This window comes from Onychomys torridus, chromosome 4 (assembly GCF_903995425.1).
Source record: "Onychomys torridus chromosome 4, mOncTor1.1, whole genome shotgun sequence".
NCBI lineage: Eukaryota > Metazoa > Chordata > Mammalia > Rodentia > Cricetidae > Onychomys > Onychomys torridus.
The window spans coordinates 133,218,256-133,231,427 of record NC_050446.1 but is presented as its reverse complement, the minus strand read 5'-3'; the positions used below and the strand labels follow the sequence as shown (position 1 = coordinate 133,231,427).

The 13,172-nt window shown below is 47.5% G+C and overlaps 1 protein-coding gene across 1 annotated transcript in view; it reads right to left on the bottom strand.

Moving 5' to 3' along the window:
* Znf831 (zinc finger protein 831) overlaps window positions 1–12,765 on the bottom strand; it is a 104,958-nt gene extending 92,193 nt beyond the window's left edge. Inside the window, exon 1 of the mRNA XM_036186541.1 lies at window positions 12,461–12,765. The gene's annotated coding sequence lies outside the window, so the exon portion shown is untranslated. The remainder of the gene's footprint in view (window positions 1–12,460) is intronic.
* Between the last annotated feature and the right edge of the window lie 407 nt (window positions 12,766–13,172).

The following is a 13,172-nucleotide window of genomic DNA, read 5'->3' as shown; positions in this document are numbered from 1 at the left end:
CTACTCCTCCTGAAAGTTTCTCCCTGCTCTCGCCTTCCTGCTTTTCATGGTTCCCCAACAAGGGCTCAGGTCCCCATGGAGCAAGGAAGGGACCTGTGCTGTGTGCCCAATCCCACCCCAGCCAGGACACAGCTCCCACCTTGCAGAGTGGTCCGGAAGCAGCCTGACCTCCCAGGGGATCTGTAGAAGAAACAAGTGTCCCGTTCCAACATTCACTCTCTGTGACTTCTTATTTGTATGTATGACACCTTTATTCCCACTGACTTGCTTTTATCATTTCATTTGTCCCAAGCGGTACTTTTGTAATAACCATGGAAAATGTTCCATAATGAGTGTGTGTGTGTGTGTGTGTGTGTGTGTGTGTGTGTGTGTTCGTTCCCCTGTGTAGGAAGACACACACTTGCATGCACATGTAGATGATGAAAGTTGACATTGGGTATCTTCCTCAATAGCTCTCTGCCTTGTTTTCTGAGACAGGGTCTCTCACTGAACCTGGAGCTCACTGAAGCGGCTACACTGACCAGCTAGCAAGCTCTAGGGATCTGTCTCCCTGAAATTATAGACACATGCCACTATGCCTGATATTTTGCATGGGTACTGGGGATCAGAACTCAGGCCTTTGCACTTGCAGGTCAGTCACTTAATCCACTGAGCCACCTCTCCCCTGCCCTATGTAGCACACCTCTTTTAAAGAGTTATGTTGTATGGGGTTTGAGAGATGGCTCAGTGGCTACTCTTACAAAGGACCCAGGTTTAATTCCCAACACCCACATGGCAGCTCACAACTGTCTGTAACTCCAGTTCAAGGGAATCCGATGCCCTCATACAGACAGACAGGCAGGCAAAACACCAGTGCAAATGAAATACAAATATATATTTTAATATATATATATGAGTTGTATTGTAAAAGGCACCATCAGCTGCAGCTTGGAGTGAGAACCAGAGGTTAACATCCACCAAGGCTGGTGGTACACATGAGAAGGCTGGGCCTCAACCTGTATATTCCTCAGCCATGGCCAATGTCACATGAGGGTCACAGTGTCAAAGAGAATAAGGACTCCTGTGATAAGTTGGCAAACTTTCTGTAAATCTAAAATAATTCCAAATAAAAAGTTCAAAGACAATAATAATTTCTATATTTAATACATATAGGATTATGTGTTTATTAGTAATAATAATTATATAATAATTATTGTTATTAATAGAAATTCCTACTAAAGTTAAAAAGAGAAGTTATAAAAGCAAAAAAGAAAAATTTACCCAGTACCCATAGAACTTTGCAGATCAATCTTGGGGGACTGTCAGACCAGACTGCATATCTGAGATCCCATATACATCCAACAACCAGGTAGGGTTGGTTTCTCTTGCCCAAACCCCCTGTAGGGACAGTGATGATGGACAGCAGAGAGATGGACACTCCACACTGCCATCACAGAGACCTAGTGGGGCCAGAATGGGTAGAACCTCAAAAGACAGGATCTTTCTGACCCCAAAATAGTCAACTTTACCCACAATGCACCCACTCACCTCCTCTGACCTGGGGCCCCATCCTGTCCCTGGGCAGCCAAGGCTGTTTGGGAAGTAAAAGCCCCCAGGGTTCATTTTGGAACAGTTCCCTTCACGTTGGCAGAGCTGGCTCCATCAAGAGGGAGGCTGTGACTGATTCTCTAGGGAAAGGCACAATGGCCCACCTCCCAGGGCTGTACACCAATGTTCTCTTGCAGGTAATTGCCCAAACTATCACTGCAGGCTGAACTCACACAGCGCCACATGTAATGAAAGTGGCTGAGTGACAGCTGAAAAATCAGGGGAAAGCAGAGCATTTATGTCTCTAAGATTGTGTCCCTGTTCAGGAAGCTGTAATGTGGCTCCTGAGTGCTTGGCTCTCCCATTTCTAATCACAGAGTGTAAAAAATGGAATTGTTTTTTTCAACACCGGAAGTGATTTCGTTGGCATCACCCACTGTTTGGTAGATTAAATTTTTGAGGCCAGAAAGAAAAAAAAATCTTGAAATTTTAGTGAAATCAAACAAATAAACAAAGCCTTGCTCCCTTTACTTATGTTTACAAAGTTCCCTAAGTAAGGAGTTGTTTTCCTTTTATTTTTAAGAAATGAGTTCATAGTCCAGATGGGGAACAATATGGCTGGCTAAGACCCTGCCACACCCGCCATGGTGGGGTGGGGAAGCTGGTTAATCAGTGCCTGTTGGGTATATTTATAAAGCAGCATGTTTTAAAATTTCAATAAATGGATTAAAACACAGATTTGTGTATTAGCCTCAGCCAGCCATCTCTACAAGCCAAGAAGCCTCCCATCCTTGAGAAACCCATTAACAGGTCCTTGAATCAAAGGACTGGTCTTGGAGGTCTTGACCCTTCTTGGGACCTTGATTTGTGGTCTCTTAGCTCTTCTTGTAGTTTATTTCCCACTGTCTGTCCTCTGGCTGTGTTCTTACTCCAAGTCCCTTCAAATCTTTTTTTTTTTTTGAAAGAGGAAGACGACAGACCAAGCCACTCAATTTGGCTCCAAAGCAAAAGAAAGTTCAGAAGCACATCCCCCAAGAAGGGAAGCACTCGGGAGACATCAGCCCATCTCTTCCCTAAGCACAGGGCTCACCAGCTGTCTCTCACTAGGACTTTGTGTTTGTTTTCATATATTTTTATTCTTCATTAAAAGAACTTTATGGAAACATTCATTCATTCTTTAAAAACCAGAAGGCATAGTGGCCTTCACAGCAGGGCAAAGACTCTAATGGCAGTGCACTAAGGGAAACAAGCCAGGCATGAAGATCAGGAAGTTCTGCATCCTGTCCCATGGGCAATGGAAGACACTCAGCCGAGCAGAGTTAAATGGTGATGAGCAGGGGATGGTGGCAGAAACAGTCAGAGGGATGGATGCTCTATTAGCTAATTAGTTATTAGTTAATTTTCCTGTTTCTATGACAAAATAACCTGACAAAAGCAACTTGAAGGAGAGTTTATTTCAGCCCATAGTTCAAGGGTACAGTCCATCACTGGCAGCAGCTTGGAACAGATGATTGGTTAGGTCACATTTACAGTGAGGCAGCAGAGAACAATGCATTCTTGTACTCAGATTGCTTTGTCCTTTTGTTCTGGCCAAGACTCACGTCTATGGAATGGTGTTGCCCACACTCACCTGTCTTCCCACTCAATTAGCCAAATCTAAATAATATCCTGCAGGTGTGCCCAGGGGCTTGTCTTGTTTGTCATTCTAGGTCCTTGCATTTGATGACCAACATCAACAAGTGTCATCAAAAATACATTCCAGAGAACTACACAAGATGGCCACTGCAGCTAACAGCCCTGCAGTGTCTACAGAGAAGGGGTGGAGCTAAGATATGCTTTCTACTGCCCCTGTCACAATGACAGAGGAAACTTTAGAAGATGGCAGATGTTCCAGTCACCTTAATGGTATGAAGATTTCATAGTGTGTGTGTGTCCCAAATTATGATCCAGTACATAACGTTTTTCTAGGGACTCATTTTTCAGTACTGAGAATTTAGAAAAATTGTGAGATTCATCCCTTCATTATCCAGATGACGGTCACCTCCCACTGTCCCCAAGGATCTTCCTCCTACGTCCTCCAAAGCCAAGCCCTGGATATAGAGAATCCCCCTCCTCTCAGAGTCTCCATCTTAACTCTAATTCCCAGGACATGATGGAGTCTAAAATTGAGCACCAACATGCTCTGGGGGTCATCTAATCAAGCAAGGTCAAGTCCAGCCCAGCATTCCTTCTTCCTTAAACACTTAAGGCAGATGTTGCTGAGAGACATGATTTTCCCTTCACTTCCCAGTCAGATTTAGCATATGAGCTAAAACCAATTTGTCGCCGGGCAGTGGTGGCGCACGCCTTTAATCCCAGCACTTGGGAGGCAGAGCCAGGCAGATCTTTGTGAGTTCGACGCCAGCCTGGTCTACAGAGCGAGATCCAGGAAAGGCACAAAGCTACACAGGGAAACCCTGTCTCAAAAAACAAAAAACAAACAAACAAACAAACAAAAATTGTCACCTTCTTATCTTAAAGGCCATGGAGCAGAGAAGAAAGTTGACCAGCTAATGAGCAAGTGGAAACAGCCCCACCTCTCACCAGAGCCTCAACCGTCTATCACAGCACCATCATTCCAGTGCTCCTGTTCAGACCAGTGTATTCTGAGCACACGTGCAAACATAGACACACACACAGGTGTGTACGCATAAAAAACATCAGTGTATTTTGTGTCCAGCTTTGCCCACTTCCTTGTGGCTAAAAGGGGCTCTGACTTTTTCCAATTTGTTCCAATTCCTTCCTCCCACCAAGGACACTTTTGTCTTTGCTAAACTCTTTTATCATCTTTTGTGTGGTGCATAATTAGGATAATTAGAGAGAACAATGGATGGCAAGAACCTAAACAGGCAACCTCTAACCCAAAAAACTCCACAAGAGAAGAATACATACGCTGTCCCAGGCACCCTGCAAGGCACATTCAACCATCACGCACTTGCTCAACAAATACAGGTGGAAAAGCAAATTATTCCTAAGTTTCCTTGAAGCCAGAGGACCAGAGGGGAGGAGGATGGGTCGGGTGCCTATTTATATAGACTGACAGTCCAATGGAGACATCCATAAATAAGAAAATATATTAAATTAAATAAACTCCAGTGGAGGTGAATGCAGGGGAGAGGAGTGGAGTTGAAAGTCGGCACAGTGGGACCATCACAGTGAACCTACAAGGCAGGAGGCCCAGCCACAGGCATCTGAGGACACACAGACAGCAAACACTAAGACCTTGAGATGGCCCATTGCTTACAAGTCCCAAAAGCCAACCAGAGGCTAGTGAGGACAATGTTGGGGGAAGCCAGGAGCTTGTGTACAGAGGGCAAGTGGCGCAGTCTTGAGGTGAAAGGAGACACAGTCTGCCAAGTAGTACAGGGCTCAGCGTGGAGTGGGGAATGGTTGAAATGCCTGGGTCAGGACAGCAGGAGAAGAACACAGATGTTAGAGTTTCCATGGGATGAGCAGACAGGGTGCTTAAAGCTGATGTTCTGGAAGGTTGACATGGACCTGCTTCTTCACAAGAGACACTAGAAAAAACCAGAGTTGTCGAGTCTGTTTGTAGTTCTGAGTTTGTTGTTCAGAGAACAGTGCAGAGGCTGGAGTTCCACTTCCTGTAGGGCTACGTGGACATTCTATAGAGCTCACCACCATGTGTGGATATGTATATCAGGTATCTTTGGAGAGGTGCCAGTTTCTGGATGCATCTGTTTCCTCCCTGTGAAGTGAGAAAAACAGATCCAGACCCCAACTGTTCCTCTCTATAAGGCCTGACGCAGTCAAAAGACATGGGGAGTCACGCCTTCCTCTAGGGTCTCATTATCCCTGGCACATTCTCAAAACTTTGACACCTTAGGTCAACCTCCCCACCAAAATATGCACTCCTTGACAATGCAGACCAAAAAAAAAAAAAAAAAAAAGAGAAATATAGCTTGCTTCAGCTAATTCCAAGTGGGCACATGGTAAACAATTGCCCGGGGAAGCCCACGGTACATTGAAGTGAAGATTGCCTGTGACTTTGTCTAAGAAAGAGTTCACTATCAGACAAGGAACATGGAAGTCACCTTCTCTCCTCTTCTGCCCTGTATTTGAGGTCCGCCATCACTGCCTGGCACTTTCTAAAACACACTGATGACCCTGGGGAGAAGTGGTCACTTTTCCAGCCTCATGATCTGAGATCTTGGCTGTGGGAGGCCTAGATAGGCCAGACAGTATGGCACAAGTAAGCATTTCACCCTGGATGCCTCCAAGTCCACTCTGCGTGAAGCAGCCACAACTTCTGCCAAACCCCTTGCTCCTCGGGGACCCACTCCATGAGGATACAGCCAGGCCAGCAAGAAGGGCCAGACAGAAATCAATCTCTGACCTTCGTGAAAGCATGTTTAATGTTTTGTGGACTTCCTGTTCTCTTTGGGTGAAGTTCCTTGAGACTTGGCTCAAAACTCAGAGCTAAATGGCCAAATGTGTTCTCTGAAGCAATGGTGTTAGGAGCCCAGTGGGACAGAGAGCTTAGGGACAGAGTTTGTCCAAGACACTGTCTGATGAGCCTCTGATGACACCAGACTGAGGATGGTGCTGGAAGCCGAGTGAGGCAGAGAGAAGCCTTGTGCAAACATAAAGCCACACCTCCATTCCAGGGAAAAGCTCTCAACAGCCCCGTTGCTCTGTGAGGTAGTGATGGTCCCTGGTCCAGATGCTTCTACACTTGCTGCCTCCACTTGCCTCCCACCCCCTTTTCTGGTCATCTACAGCAAAGCCACACACTGGCTTCTAGCTTCTTGAACTCCTGCCTGTGTCAGAGTCCCCAGAGAGCCACACTCATGGCCTGGAATGCTCTTTCCATCTCTCATTACCTCCCACTGACCTTTCACATCCTTAGGAAAGCCCTACATCAGTGGTTCTCAACCTTCCAAATGCTGCAACCCTTTAATATAGTTTCTCATGTTGTGGTGACCCCAAGAATAAAATTATCTTGTTGCTACTTCATAACTTTAATTTTGCTACATTATGAATCGTAAATATCTCATATGCAGGGTATCTGATATGCGACCTCACAGGTGGAGAACTACTGCCCTAGATGCCACTTCAGCCATCTCAGATCCCCATGTACCCATCTCAGTGACAATTTCTAAATGTTTCTTGGGTCCCATGGAGCGTCATATTCTCTTACCTGTTCCACACTCACAGCCGGAGATGGATGGTGGGTAGATGCATGGTGGAGAGATGCATGGATGAATGGATGAATGGATGTTAGATGGATATGTAAATGATGGCTGACTGGATGATGAGTGGATAAGCAGGCAGGTAGGTGAATGGCTAAATGGATAAGTAGATGACTACTAGGTGGATGGATAAATGCACCTTCCAGTCAAGCAACAGCTTCTCCTCTCCCAAATTCTCCTCCACAGTTGTTATCCACTGCCCTTCCACCTGAACTACCATCCTTTCCTAGACTCACATACTCAAAGCCTATTCCCCTTGCATGGTGGACCCCAAGGGCTGCCTCCTCAAGAAAGGCCTTAAGGAGCCTCTTCCCAGCTAGGACTGATCTTTTCATCTCCTGAACACTACCAACACCACCTCTATGTGTTTCTTAGGTGAATGTTTGCCTATCTTGGGTTGCAGTGGGCTCAGCTTTGTTCACACACCTCTAAGATCTTCAAAGGTGGGGGACACTCCCCTTTTAATTGCTACACTAATAAGTGTGACCAGCTAATGGTATGCCCGTGAGACCTCCAAGCTTTGTGGGACAGAAGTACCTTACCAAATTCATCGCTTCACAAATGAAGACAAGAAGTCCACAGCTGTGAAGTGGGTTGCCCTAAACCAAGGGATCAACAAGAATAATCATGGCCCAGGCTTCCTTCATGGCCCATTTTCTTACAGAAAAGTAACGCTGATCTTTGGTGGAGACCTTCCCCTTATACAGTCAGATGGAAGCACCAGGAAGGGTCCTCTCCTGGGTGACCTCCTTCCAGCCCAGCCTCCCATCCAGGAGAATATCTCCCAACATAGGATGTCAGTGAGAATCAATATTGGAGGCCAATCCTAATAACTCTAAATGTACAGATAAAAAACAAAACAAAACAAAACACATCTTTGTCACAACTAATACAAACTACCATAGAACCTTCTGTCTGTGGTGAATCCACACCAGGATGCAGCATGTCATACTTTCCTGCTCCTCCATGGTAAGATGCCTGGCCAAACCACAGAGCAGCTTCTAGAGTTGAATCTTTGCTTACCATGCCATTAATTGTGGTCAAATGGCTCTTCCTTCCCCAGTGTCTCTGTATCTAAGTATCAAATATCAAGTACTGGATATTCAGTTAGGACAACACAAACCCCCGACCCAGAGAATTAAGTACAAGGTGTTCACCCCAGGGCCATCAATCCCTGCCAATGCTAGTGGTAGTGTTGTTGTGGTTAGGATTATTTTCCAAGGGCTCCAGTCCTAGGTACCTCAGTAGAGGAACACCAGAAAGGAGGACTGCTCCCTTCTCTCCATAAAGCAATGCCAGAGCTTTGGGGGAGGTTATCCCAGGAGACAGGAGCCATGAGACTTGCTGGGAATACACAGATCAAGGTGGCAGGTCATGCACACATCACCACACCCCACAGCCTCGTGCACCCACCTCCACGTCAGCCCCCTCATATCCGCATCCACACTGAGAGAACATGAGAACACGTGTGTGCGTTTACCCCAGCCCACAGGCAATGGGATCTCAGGCCTTCCAGGGAGCCAGCAGCCCCTCCTAGAAACCCACGGACAACTGGAGACTGTGCTCATGGGTCTCCTACCTAGGTGAGCTTGCCAGGAGGGCCAAGTGTTTTTGCATATAATTTGCATGTGTTGACACAGCCCTCCCCATCTCTGCACAGAGCTTTCCCATGCTAACCTGCTATTACCGCCTCTCTGAAGTTGGCGCCGCTTACTACCTACCCACTGCCAGTGAGTACTATGCATGGAGACAGGCTGGGAGCTGGCAGATCAGTGATTCACATCAACCTCACAGCCTCAGTTTCTCCTCTGGACAATGGACATGGAGAGTACTGCATATAAAAACTCCTGACACACAGCACTCAGAGAGAAGTACCACTACTAACATGTAGAGCTCTGTATGTGTGTCAGAGGGCCAAGAGTTGCATCTAGGTGAAGAAGTGGGTCCCCTAGGCTTCAGTGACTAGTTGTCACAAACACAAAACTTTAGGACTCTTGGTTAAATTTATTTTTCAAGGGGAATCAAAGCAAAATTCACTGTTGAACTGAAATTCATATTTTAGCCTGGTGACCTAGATTTTATAAAAACATCATACCTGGGGCCGATTACTAATATCCTGTTTTCTCACTGCTCTTTCAAAGCCCAAGGGTACATGGTCTCTGTTTCCTAAATGTCCTGTTTCCTACTCGGGGATAGGAAGGGGTGGAAGGAGGCTTCATGTGAGCAAATTGAGAATTGCGGAGGGGGGAGGGGAGAGAATATGTACTTCCTAATCTAGGTACAAAGCTAGACTGTGCTCCCCTCTGCTCTCTGTGAGGAGCCTGGCAGTTATTACTGAGAACGTGCGGCCATGCTTCCTGTGGTGAAGAGCACGCGTGTTTTCATCAACAGAGCCCGTTTCTAGGGCCTCCACACAGGATGTGAGGCCCGTGGCAGGTCACAGAGGAAGAGGCGAGCCATGGCAGGGGTTGGAGCTTGTGGGGAGTGGGGCATGTGCGCCAGGCTGTTTCAGTTCAGGGAGTCCAACCTGTGGTTACCTACAGAGCCCTGCATCAGCCTTCAATTCTCTGGACCCCTTCAGAGCATTCAGAGTGATACTAGATTTACTTGGCTACAGTCTTTATCTTATCTTGGCACCGTGCAATGTAGGACAGAGCTCAGCACCTGAGTTCAGGCCCAGCTTGAACTCCATTGGTTACTCAGAACCACTATTAAAGGAGCTAGGGGATTGATTATGTGGCTCCAATGGTAAAGTGCATTTCTAGCATTCACAAGCCCTGGGTTAGTGATCTACAGCACCGCCTGTCACATCCATCATCCCAGCACTGGAAAGTGGAGGCTGCACGACCAGAACTTCTAGGTCATTCTCAACTGCATAGCAAGTTTCAGGCCATCTTAGGCTGCCTGAGACCCAAGAAAGAGAAGGGAACACGCATCAAGCTTGGGCATGAGCCTTGTGTGGTGACTAGAGAGGGTGTCAGCTCTGCACCTAAGGGCTTTGCCAGGCCAGGCTTTGCATACTGGGGAACAGGGACACTATTGGAAAACATGGGCCTCACCCAAGGTGACAATTTTCTTTCAAGATTTGTAGAGGAGAGACTTGTACAGTAGGACCAGTGGATATGTTATGGAGTGTAGTACCAGATAAAATCTAAAAAGTAAAACATAGGATCCTACATTCTTCCCCCTAACGTCATGCTGGGCAGGCTCCCACCCTTCAGGCAACTTGCAAAGATGACACAAACCACCTTCCCTGCTACCTTGATGAGACCTTCCTTCTTGGAACTTCTATTCCCACTGAATCTGAGCCAGTAGTCATCTGCTTAAACCCATGAAACAAAGGCAGCCAGGCAGCCAGGAAGCCACTGGGCTCCCACCAGGGTTGTTAATGGCGTGCTATGATCAGACCTCCAACAGAGGCCAAGCACCTGAAAGCCACTTTCCTCTTTGGTCTGGCAAGATGTAACCACATATCTGTGGTTACAAGTATGGCCAGTCTAGAAAGGACTAGAGACTTTCAGGACCAATGGAGACCCGTCCTCTGCCTCTGCCCCTCATGGACAGTGTTCCTGGCCTACAGCTTCTATCAGGGTGCTTCTCCTAGGCTGAAAGTGCTTCAGAGGAGGATTATGGGAAAGTGACCAGAGAACTGGTGGGTGTCTAGGGGGATAAAACATACTCAGGCCTGTGAATCTGGGATAGCTCAGGGTCCCTGATATAGCCATCTAAATGCCAGGCTAGAACGGAGGTAAGGACATGAAACCAAAGCCAGTGTCCTGCTGGCTCACACTCTCAGTTCTGTCCATTTTCTCGAAGGCATCAGAAGTTTAGGGAAGGCAATTCTTCCCTAGGATCAGGAAATAGAACTTGCCATGATCATCGGCATTTCTGTACACTCCAAGACTCTTCACTCTACAGAGGCCTCACACGCCTCTGGGCACAACGGGACTCCTCCCATCCTGCTCTGAAGAGTTCATCGGAGGCCTGGCCTTGGATTGGCCAACTAGAAGGTATTTAATCACTGATGAAACCTGTGTGTGGGCCTCCACAGATGTAAGACACAACCATGGGTGGTTCAGGCTCATTCTTAGATTGTAGGAAAATATTTGAGATCCCAGAGGAAAACTTAAGGGGTCTCTTCAGTCAGACTATAGTGGAGAGATTGCGGTATTTTCATTAGTCTAGTGATGGTGTAATATACTGTGGCAGCTCTCTCGGATACTGGATGCCACCTGGTCTTTATTTCTCCTTCCGCCTTATGCTCAACTTGACCATTGCCTACATTTCCCCACAAAGCAGGGCTCCATGACAACGGCCTCTCCTGCTCTAATATGGTTCTTTATAAGAACAGACTTACCTCTTGAAACAGAAACAGGCTTGGGGATGTGGTGGTAATAAAACTGACTTTGTCAAAATCAGTGCCCTTCTTCCTAGCAATGGTAGAAATGCCCCAGGCCCCCCTTTCTTATTCCAAGCTGTGACCCAACATCTCCCCCCAACACACACTAATTTCAGCTTGTACAACCTTTCCTTTTGGAAAAACAAGGCATAACAATTGTAGTTCTCCCTTGGCCCATGGCCAGACAGCTAAGAGCTGGAGCCAAGAGACAAACGGATACACCCGGAGAGGCCAAGGGCAGGGGGCAGGACATTCTGGACACGTTTTTTTTTTCAGAGACCAGCCCAAAAGGTCTTGTGGAGAGTCTGTGCTGAAGATCAACACCTCTAGTCTTAATGGCACGCCAAGGCCCTTCAGAACCTAGTGTGGAACATGCCTGTGACATTAATTAATGCCAGGCAAACTGCAACAGCAGAGTCTGAAAACTAAAAATAGACCTTTGCCAACTGACTCATCTCTGCACAGAATTCAGAGCCTTTCTCTCAGCTTCTCCTCTACATGTGCCTTATTCTCTGTCTCTCTGTCTCTGTCTCTCTCTATCTCTGTCTTTGTTGTTCTCTTCTTTGTGTTGGGAGGTCTCACTTCCAGAAGTGATGGTCACACTCAGCTACCCTCTGACCCATAAACATGCTTAATAAGCAAGGAAATCATTGCTTTTCCTGGCTCTCATGGTCCTAAACCATGTCATTTGTACTTAATATTTTCCATGCGGATGCCCCTGCCTGTTACATCACATATAACTCTATAGCTTCGTTTCCGATCCTAGTCCCATCTATTTTAAACTTTGTTGATTTCGGCAAGGAAGGAAGCCTATTTCATACAGATTAGCTGGACAGCTGGGTCTGATTGCTTCTGATTATCGGGCTTGGGGCCACTAGGGAAAGAGGTTTCCCAAAGCCCCTTGGATGGAGGACCATTCCATATGGCCCCCAAAGTGTGGGTCACTGCTCACTCCAGGGAGGAAGGGCCAGCAGCCTTAGTCGGAAATCAACAGGTCAAGGAGAAGGCAGGCTCACACATTGCTCCACACCTCAGGGTTTGGAGGCTGTGTTTGAAGGTGGAGGAGGGGTACAGGGAACCAGGAGCCCCTGGGTTCCGAGCTCCTGTGTGCCCCTGAGTGGGGGATTGTGTCAGAAACCACTGCGTGTGTTGGAAGGAGGCATCCATCATGCTTGCCTCACAGACACTCGGAGGCGAGAGACCAGGCATAAGGATCAGAGCCCTTTACCTGGCCTTGCACCCCAGACCTCCAGGTGCACAAAGAAATCCCAAAGTCCTCTCTCACCTTTCAGTGGTCAGTCCACAGGCAGAGGGAGGCTGCCGCGCTCTCCTGAAAGCTGGTGGCTCCGATGAGGGAGGAGTACTCTCCTGCTCGTCCCATCTCTGCCTTCTCTTTGTGCCTCCTCTAGAGAAAACGGAGTGCTGGAGGTTTAAAAAAAGAAGGATGGTGTGTGTGGAGGGTGGTGGGAGTCGGGGGTTCCGAAGCGGAAGGGGGGGTGGCAGAGGGACACTGGGGGGTGGTAAGCAGCCTGCCCTGGTGTGGGTTCGGGGTAATGGCCGACACAGGGGAGATGGCTTGCCTGCCGGAGCTCAGCGCCACGGCAGCTTTGTGTGGGCGGCGGCAGCTCACGGCTGGGTTTCAAACCATTACACTGAACATTTGCAAACAGATAAAAAAACAAACCCATTGGGCACAAATGGAAACTTCTGCTTCCCTTCTCCCCACACTTTCCCCTTCTCCTCTGCTCCAGAGATTCCCCAGAGGAAGGTCAGGGTGGTTGCTGGCCCCTCAGAGCTCCCCTGACCCCATCTCCTCCACCATTCCATCCCCATGACCACCACTGTGTGTAGACAGGAGCCGGTGTGTAAGATGGTCACCAAACCTTGGGATCCATTCACTTAAACAACTTTCTTCTCCAGGGTCCCACTCGAAGCCATGCGGCTGAAAAAGGTCTTAAGCTTCCATATTGGAAGGTGTGTCGTCTTTCTTGGTTTCA